Genomic DNA, 10,301 nt, shown 5'->3' on the forward strand with positions numbered 1-10,301 from the left:
ATTTTTAGAGTTACAGAAATATTCGAGAGCTACAGATTTCTACAGACTGTTCTGTTTTTGACAGATTCTGCTTCTCATGTGTTGTTTGCGTATTTTGATGCATCTATGGCTAGTATGTAAGGGTATGAACCATAGAGAACTTGGAAAACAGTAGGTTTAACACCAATATAAATAAAGAATGAGTTCATTACAGTACCTTATGTGGTGGTTTTGCTTTCTTTCACTAACGGAGCTTATGTGATTTCCTGTTGAGTTTTGTGTTGTGAAGTTTTCAAGTTTTGGGTAAAGATTTGATGGACTATGGAATAAGGAGTGGCAAGAGCCTAATCTTGGGGATGCCCAAGGAACCCCAAGATATTCAAGAATATCCAAAAGCCTAAGCTTGGGGATGGCCCGGAAGGCATCCCCTCTTTCATCTTCGTTTATCGGTAACTTTACTTGGAGCTATATTTTTATTCGCCACATGATATGTGTTTTGCTTGGAGCGTCTTGTATGATATTAGTATTTGCTTTTTAGTTTACCACAATCATCCTTTCTGTACACACCTTTTGGGAGAAACCCATTTGATTGGAATTTATTAGAATACTCTATGTGCTTCACTTATATCTTTTGAGCTAGGTAGTTTTTTCTCTAGTGCTTCACTTATATATTTTAGAGCACGGCGGTGGCTTAATTTTGTAGAAATTGTTAGTATCTCATGCTTCACTTATATCATTTTGATAGTCTCTTAGAACAGTATGGTATTTGCTATGGTTATAAAATTGGTCCTAGAATGGTGGGCATCCAAGTTGGGTATAATAAAAACTATCATAGGAAGTGAATTGGATGCTATGATCAATTTGATACTTGTTAATTGTTTTGAGATATGGAGGTAGTGATATTAGAGTCATGCTATTTGGGTGATTATGAATTTAAAGAATGCTTGTGTTGAAGTTAGCAAGTCCCATAGCATGCACGTATGGTGAAAGTTGTGTAACAAATTTGAAACATGAGGTGTTCTTAGATTGTGCATCCTTATGAGTGGCGGCCGGGGACGAGCGATGGTCTTTTCCTACCAATCTATCCCCCTAGGATCATGCGCGTAGTGCTTGGTTTTTGATGACTTGTAGATTTTTGCAATAAGTATATGAGTTCTTTTTTTACTAATGTTGAGTCCATGGATTATACCCACTCTCACCCTTCCATCATTGCTAGCCTCTTCGGTTCCGTGCATTGCCCTTTCTCACCTTGAGAGTTGGTGCAAACTTCGCTGGTGCATCCAAACCCCATGATATGATACGCTCTATCACACATAAACCTCCTTATATCTTCCTCAAAACAGCCACCATACCTACCTATTATGGCATTTCCATAGCCATTCCAAGATATATTGCCATGCAACATTCCACCGTTCCGTTTATCATCATGACACACATCATCATTGTCATATTGCCTTGCATGATCATGTAGTTGACATCGTATTTGTGGAAAAACCACCATGCATAATTTTTCATACATGTCACTCTTGATTCATTGCCCATCCCGGTACACCGCCGGAGGCATTCATATAGAGTCATATCTTGTTCTAGTTTTGGGTTGTAATTCATGAGTTGTAAATAAATAAAAGTGTGATGATCATCATTATTAGAGCATTATCCCCAAAGAAAAAAAGAAAGGCCAAAAAGAAAGAAAAGGCCAAAGAAAAAAAGAAAAAAAGAAAGGCCAAAAGAAAGAAAAAAGAAAGGCCCAAAGAAAAAAAATAAAAAAAATAAAAAGAAAAATAAAAGGGGGCAATGTTACTATCCTTTTCCACACTTGTGCTTCAAAGTAGCACCATGTTCTTCATGTAGCGAGTCTAATATGTTGTCACTTTCATATACTAAGTGGGAATGTTTCATTATAGAACTTGGCTTGTATATTCCTACGATGGGCTTCCTCAAAATGCCCTAGGTCTTTGTGAGCAAGCAAGTTGGATGCACACCCACTAGTTTCTTTTTGTTGAGCTTTCATACATTTATAGCGCTAGTGCATCCTTTTCATGGCAATCCCTACTCCTCATGTTGACATCAATTGGTGGGCATCTCCATAGCCCGTTGATTATCCTCGTCAATGTGAGACTTTCTCCTTTTTTGTCTTCTCCACACAATCCCCATCATCATATTCTATTCCACCCATAGTGCTATATCCATGGCTCACGCTCATGTATTGCGTGAAAGTTGAAAAAGTTTGAGATTATTTAAGTACGAAACAATTGCTTGGCTTGTCATCGGGGGTGTACAAGATGGGAGCATTTTTGTGTGATGAAAAAGAAGCATGACCTAACTTTATGATTTTGTAGGGATTAACTTTCTTTAGCCATGTTATTTTGAGAAGACATGATTGCTTTGATTAGTATGCTTCAAGTATTACTATTTCTTATGTCAATATGAACTTTTATTTTGAATCATTTGGATCTGAACATTCATGCCACAATAAAGAAAATTACATTGAGAATTATGCTAGGTAGCATTCCACATCAAAAATTCTGTTTTTATCATTTATCTACTCGAGGACAAGCAGGAATTAAGCTTGGGGATGCTTGTTACGTCTCCAACGTATCTATAATTTTTGATTGTTCCATGCTATTATATTACCCATTTTGGCTGTTTATGGGCTTTACTTTACACATTTATATCATTTTTGGGGCTAACCTACTAACCGGAGGCCCAGCCCGTATTGCTGTTTTTTTGCCTATTTTAGTGTTCGAAGAAAAGGAATATCAAATGGAGTCCAAACGGAATAAAACCTTCGGGAGCGTGATTTTTGGAATGAACGTGATCCAAAGGACTTGGAGTGGAAGTCAAGAAACAATCGAGGCGGCCACGAGGGTGGAGGGAGCCCCCCCTTACTGGGCGCGCCCCCCTATCTTGTGGGCCCCTTGGGAGTCCACCGACCTACTTCTTCCTCCTATATATACCCATGTACCCCGAAAACATCAGAAGCGACCACGAAAAACTATTTCCACCGCCGTAACCTTCCGTATCCGCGAGATCCCATCTTGGAGCCTTCGCCGGTGCTCTGCCAGAGGGGGGAATCGACCATGGAGGGCGTCTACATCATCTCCAAGGCCTCTCCGATGAGTTGTAGTAGTTTACCACAGACCTTCGGGTCCATAGTTATTAGCTAGATTTCTTCTTCTCTCTCTTTGAATCTCAATACCATGTTCTCCTTGATCTTCTTGGAGATCTATTCGATGTAACTATTTTGCGGTGTGTTTGTCGAGATCCGATGAATTGTCGGTTTATGATCAAGTTTATCTATGAGAAATATTTGCACCTCTGAATTCTTTTATGTGTGATTAAGTTATCTTTGCAAGTCTCTTCGAATTATCAGTTTGGTTTGGCCTACTAGATTGATCTTTCTTGCAATGGGTAAGTGCTTAGCTTTGGGTTCAATCTTGCAGTGTCCTTTCCCAGCGACAGCAGGGGCAGCAAGGCACGTATTATATTTTTGCCATTAAGGATAAAAAGATGGGGTTTATACCATATTACATGAGTTTATCCCTCTACATCATGTCATCTTTCTTAATGCGTTACTTTGTTCTTTATGAACTTAATACTCTAGATGCATGCTGGATAGCGGTCGATGTGTGGAGTAATAGTAGTAGATGCAGGCAGTAGTCGGTCTACTTGTCACGGACATGATTCATATATACATGATCATGCCTAGATAATCTCATCATTATTCGCTTTTCTATCAATTGCTCGACAGTAATTTGTTCACCCACTGCAATACTTATGCTATCTTGAGAGAAGCCACTAGTGAAACCTATGGCCCCCGGGTCTATCTTTTATGATATAAGCTTTCAATCTACTTTTATTTGCATCTTTACTTTTCCTATCTATATTATAAAATACCAAAAATATATTTATCTTGTCATATTATCTCTATCAGATCTCACTTTTGCAAGTGGCCGTGAAGGGATTGACAACCCCTTTATTGCGTAGGTTGCGAGTTCTCATTTGTTTGTGTAGGTGCGTGGGACTTTTGAGGAGCCTCCTACTGGATTGATACCTTGGTTCTCAAAACCTGAGGGAAATACTTACGCTACTATTGCTGCATCACCCTTTCCTCTTCAAGGAAAACCAACGCAAGCTCAAGACATAGTAGTGTGCGTCATGCTTGTTGTCGAAGTAGTCTCTTGTTCATTGCTTGGAGAGTCGCAAGTTGGTGGCGAGATTTTCAATGTGGTCGCTCATTGCTTGTTGTTCTCGATGCAAAGCTCGTTGAGCACCGAAGAGGTGGCTCTTGGTGATGTAGGAGGTCATGTCGTCGTCTTGCTTGATGAAGAGTGGGTTGATATAATGATGTAGGGTAGAACCCTAGAGGCTGATCTTTCAGGTTTGGAGGGAATCCTACCAAGAACACGAAGAACACAAGAGGGGAAACGAGGGGAACACGAGGGAAACACAAGAGAAAACACTCAACCAACAAGGGGATAGTCACACATGTGCTAGAACCTCGAAACACAAAAGGGTACAAGATCCGAATCCAACAAGGGACGATACATAGGGTAACCAGTTCTTCTCTGTGAGGAGGTCTTGAAGATGGTCTTCTCCGAGTGGAGGTCTTTAATCCAAGAGGATCTTCTCCAAAGAGGTGGCAGTCCCTCGCGATGGAATAGATCCAGATGGATGAGCAAGGCTCTATCTCAAAGTATGAGCTATCACAATGCTAACCCTAGAAAGAGGGTGGAGGAGGAGTTTATATAGTCTAGGGGGGCAATAGGAGTACATGGGCTCGGCCCTTTACTGTGCGCAGACAGGTCGGGCCGGATGTCCGGGCTGTCGGCCGGATGTCCGGGTGCTCGCGAGGTTCCGAATGTCCGGGCTGGCCTGGCGCCATCTTGGATCTGACTGGGCAGGGCTGGTCCAGATGTCCGGGCGCTGGTCGGACGTCCGGGGCGACGCGAAGGGCCGGATTTCCGTAGATTTGGCCAGATGTCCGGACTGGTAGGGGTCCAGCTACTGGTATGGTCCACCGGATTTCCGGGGGACGATCTGGATGTCTGGCCGCTCGCTGTGCGCTGGATGTTCGGGTCCTGGGCTGGACGTACGGGGCCTGTAGCAGTTTCTCCAGGGCCCCGGTGTCCGGGGCCATGGCCAGATGTCCGGGGCCTGGAAGTTGTCCTTGCCTTCTTTCGATGGTTCTCTTCATCCGTGCACTTGGGAGCTTGTCCATCTTCACGTGCATCCTCGGGAGGGTCCTCTTGGGACCTAATCATGCACAACATTCCAGACTTAGGTAGTAGCCATGTCTTGAGAGGATCATATGAAATATCACTAAGGAGAGAAGTCACCTCGGTCTCGAGAGCTCTAGCTCCTGCTCGTGTCATGGGTCCTCTTGGTGCTTGCTGAGACGGTGGTAGGTCCATGGCGATGACCGTAGGATGCTCCGCATCATCTCCCCTCCCTTGGGAAAGATCCGACCTTGGATCGGAATCCTCATCACCATGGTACGGGGAGAGATCATTGACATTGAAGATGTCGCTCACGGAGTACTTGTCGCGTGGGATGTCGATCTTGTAGGCATTGTTGTTGTAGCGTTCAAGCACCTTGAAGGGTCCACCGACTCGTGGTAGAAGTTTGGACTTGCGTTCGTTGGGGAAGCGCTCCTTGCGATGGTGTACCCATACGAGATCTCCAATGTTGAATATCATGGGTTGCTTGTTGAAGTCGAGCTTGGTCGCGAGTCGCCGTACTTGGCGCTCGATGATGAGTCTTGTATCTTCATTCATCTTCTTGAGGTAGCTTGCTCGTGCACTCGCGTCCATGTTGGTGCGCTCTTGTAGTGGAAGAGGTAGAATGTCCAATGGGGACAACGGGTTGAAGCCGTAGACGACCTCAAAAGGGGACTTGCCGGTAGTCGAATGTCTTGCACGGTTGTAGGCGTACTTGGCAATCGGTAGACACTCCTCCCACTCCTTGATGTTCCTCTTGATCAACACGTGAAGTAGGGTGGAGAGTGTATGGTTCGTCACCTCCGTTTGGCCGTCGGTTTGTGGATGGTATGCCGAAGAGAACAAGAGCTTGATTCCGAACTTGGCGCATAGAGTCTTCCAAAAGTAACTCAGGAACTTGACGTCACGGTCCGAGACAATCGTTTTGGTCACTCCACGTAGACGTAAAATTTCCCTACAAAAGATATAGGCAATATGTGAAGCATCGTCTATCTTTTTGCATGGGATAAAATGAGCCATTTTAGAGAATCGGTCCACAACAACAAACATGGAATCCTTTCCATTTTGAGTTCTAGGCAAACCAAGTACAAAGTCCATGCTGATGTCTTCCGAAGGTTGATAAGGAATAGGAAGAGGCATGTAAATACCATGGGATTGAGCTTTAGACTTAGCTTGTGACATGTAGAGCATCGGTTGATGAAGCATGGGATGTCGCGGAACATCTTGGGCCAAAAGTAGTTCTTGGAGAGCGTGGTGAATGTCTTGTCTTGTCCAAAATGTCCCATGAGTCCGCCTCCATGAGCCTCTTGCAAAAGGAGCAAACGAAGAGAAGACTAGGGGATGCAAAGTTTGTTAGCTCTCATAAGATAATCATCCTTGATGTAATATCGTTCCAGAGATGTATGCGTCAAGCACTTATCATAAGGAATAGCAAAGGTAGGATCATTCGCATACAAGTCCTTTATGTGCTCAAAGCCAATAACATTCAACTCAAGTTTAGTGACAAGCGTGCATATGCGGGAAAGGGCATCCACCACTATGTTTTCCTTACCCTTGATGTACTTGATGACATAAGGAAAAGACTCTATGAATTCACTCCATTTTGCATGACGCTTGTTCAACTTAGTTTGTCCTTTTAAGTACTTAAGCGTTTCATGATCGGTATGAATGATAAATTCATGACGGCGAAGATAATGTTCCCATTCACGCAAAACTCGCACTAAAGCATATAGCACTTTGTCATAGATGGGGTACTTGAGTTGCGCTCCGGAAAGTTTTTCACTAAAATATGCTATGGGGTGCTTCTCTTGCGTTCACACACCTCCTATGCCGGTACCTCTAGCATCGCAATGAATCTCAAATTGTTTGTCGAACTTGGGTAAAGCAAGCATGGGAGCATGAGCAAGCAAATTCTTAAGCTCATTAAATGCGATATCTTGGGATGGTCCCCAAACAAATGGTGCATTTTTCTTACTCAAGGAATGTAAAGGAGAAGCAATGGTGCTAAAATCCTTCACAAAGCAACGATAGAAGCCGGCTAAACCAAGAAAACTACGCACTTGTTACAAGCTGGTTGGTTGGGGCCAAGTTTTAATAGCTTTGATATTAGATTCATCTACATGAACACCCTTAGAAGACACAACAAAACCCAAGAAAACAAGCTTATCAACACCAAAAAGGCATTTTTCCACATTAGCATCAAGGCGCTCTTTCCTAAGGGTTTGCAACACGGTTCTAAGATGGGTGACATACTCTTTGAGGGATTCGCTAAAGACAAGAATATCATAAAAATAGACCACAAGAAATACACCAATACAGGGACGAAGAACAAAGCGCATGACTCGCATGAAAGTACCGGGTGCTTCGGAAAAGACCATTGGCATAACCAGCCATTCATATAAGCCAAATTTGGTCTTAAATGCGGTTTTCCATTCATCACCTTCTTGGATGCGTATTTGATATTAGCCACTCTTAAGATCAATCTTAGAGAAAATGGTGGCTCCACGAAGTTCATCAAGCATATCATCTAAGCGTGGAATAGGATAACGATATCGAACGGTTATAGCATTAATGGGACGGCAATCGGAAACCATTCTATAAGTACCATCTTTCTTTGGAAAAAGTATGACCGGAACGACACAAGGGCTCAAACTTTCACATACTTGACCATTGTCGATTAGTTGTTGCACTTGTCGTTGGATCTCCTTAGTTTCCTCGGGGTTGACGTGGTAGGGAGCCTTGTTAGTAAGAGGTGCTCCGGGGATGAGGTCGATTCGGTGCTCAATGGCTCGTAGTGGAGGTAGACCCGGAGGTAGCTCATCAGGGAAAACATCTTGGAATTCCTGCAAAAGAGAAGACAACACTAAAGGTAGATCATGAGAGGTGTTAGTTTTTGGTGCCTCGTCCTTGCACACAAGGACAAAGTGCATAACACTTGATGGGTTCTCACACACTTCTCTCATCTCACTTTTGGTGGCAAATAGGACGAAGTTTTTCTTGTCGCTCATTGTGGAGGCACTCGGTTTTGAATTGTGGCTCTCACTCTCTTTAGGGTGGATCACTCTCTCACTTTTTTCTCCATGATGGGTGGCTTGCTTGTCAGCGATCACTTGACTAGGAGACATAGGTTGTAGCACATATTCCTTCCCTTTCATCTTGAAGCTATAGTGATTGGTATGCCCGTTGTGCATGACACCGCGGTCGAATTGCCATGGTCGACCAAGAAGGAGGTGGCAAACGGACATCGGGATGACATCACACTCCAAAGTGTCTTCATATGCTCCAATTTTGAAGGAGACTTGGACCGTATGCTCAACTCGTATAGTGCCGGAATCGCTTAGCCATTGGACCTTGCAGGGATGCGGGTGCTTCATCTTGACCAATTGTATCTTGGAGCATAGTTCTTCACTTGCCAAGTTGTGACAACTACCTCCATCGATGATTACCTTGACGGACCTTCCATTGATGCCGGACTTTGTGTGGAAGATGTGCCATCTTTAGTCTTCGTCTTGTTGATGTTGAAGAGTCAAGACTTTGGAGACAATGAGAGCGGGGCTCGAATCCTCATCACAAAAGACTTGATCATCTTCATTTTCGTTCACGCGCCGGTGCACGGCCACTTACTCAATGGCTTCCATTTCCTCTTCACTCATGGAGTCATAGGTTCTATCGTCGTTGAGGATCATGGTGCGCTTGTTGCTGCACTCATAGGATTTCTGGCCTCGTCCGCCACAAGTGAAACACTTGAAGGATCTTGTCTTGATGGTCTCATCGGTTGGAGTAGATGATGAAGCGTGCGGCTTGAAGTTGCTTGTAGTAGTAGGATGACTTGAGCTTGTCGAAGCTTTCTTGTAACTTGACTTGTCGTCATTGCTTGTAGATGGCTTGGTTGAGGTAGAAGTTGGAGGAGTCATTGAAGCTTTGGTGTTGGAGAAGCCGTAGCTCTTGGACCAGTACTTGGCGTACTTGAAGTCATCTTGCACTTGACGTTCATCTTTGGTAGCTTGATGCACGAGCTCAATAAGGTTGGAGTAGGGTTGGAAGTCGGCAATCTTCTTCATGGGATGATTGAGGCCATTCAAGAAACCGGCCATAGTTTGCTAATCATCTTCTGTGACATTGGCTCTTATCATGGCTATCTCCATTTCCTTGTAGTATTCTTCAACACTCTTTGTTCCTTGCTTGAGGAGTTGGAGCTTCTTGAAGAGATCGCAGTTGAAGTAGGTGGGCACAAAGCGTGCTCGCATGACATCTTTCATTTGAGCCCAAGTTCACCTCTTGCTTCTCGGCGCTCAAGGACTTGTTCCCACCATATGAGCACATAGTCTTGGAACTCAAGGGATGCCATAGAGATCTTATTCTCTTCCTCATAGTTGTGCAAACGGAGGATTTTGTCGACCTTCAATGCCCATGATAGGTACTCTTCGGGATCATTGCTTCCATGAACTTGGGCATGGTGAACTTTTTCTTGCCATATTGTTGCTCTTCATTGTATTGGGGTTGAGGGTGATGATGACGGCCTTGACATGGAGGAACTCAACCTCATGATTCTCTTGGCGTGGAGGATCTCCATAGTCATCTTGCTCTTGTTGAACTTGAGGTTGTTGAGGAGCTTGAGGAACTTGACGTTGCACTCTTGGTTGGTAGTTCCGCTCTTGGATTTCTTCGCGAAGTGCTTCCTCTTGATTGCGCCTATCTCGGTTGCGTTTAGCAATGGCTCGACTTGATTCTTGAAGGGCACATTGCGCCTCAAGAGCTTGTTCTTTATGTTGTTGTTGAAGACGTTGAGCTTTGGCGTCTTGTTCATGTTGATGTTGTCGTGCTCGCTCTTCCTCTTGGTGATCTTGACGGTGTCTTTCTTGAGCTTGTTCAAAAGGAACTTGGTGTTGAGGATGACGATGTGCTTGCTCGTCGACTTGCTCTTGTGGATGAATGCTGTGTAGAGGATTGCAAGTTGCTAGGCGATCTTGACGCGCGACTCGACGTAGAGTGTTGGATGTTGGTGTAGTTGAGCTGGAGAAGGTGTCGTCGGTGTGTTGACTCGAGCGGCTCCGTCTTGAGTAGGAAGAAGTGGAAGAATGACGGTTCACCAACAGGGCACGG

Source organism: Triticum dicoccoides, chromosome 1B (genome assembly GCF_002162155.2).
Source record: "Triticum dicoccoides isolate Atlit2015 ecotype Zavitan chromosome 1B, WEW_v2.0, whole genome shotgun sequence".
NCBI classification, from domain to species: domain Eukaryota; kingdom Viridiplantae; phylum Streptophyta; class Magnoliopsida; order Poales; family Poaceae; genus Triticum; species Triticum dicoccoides.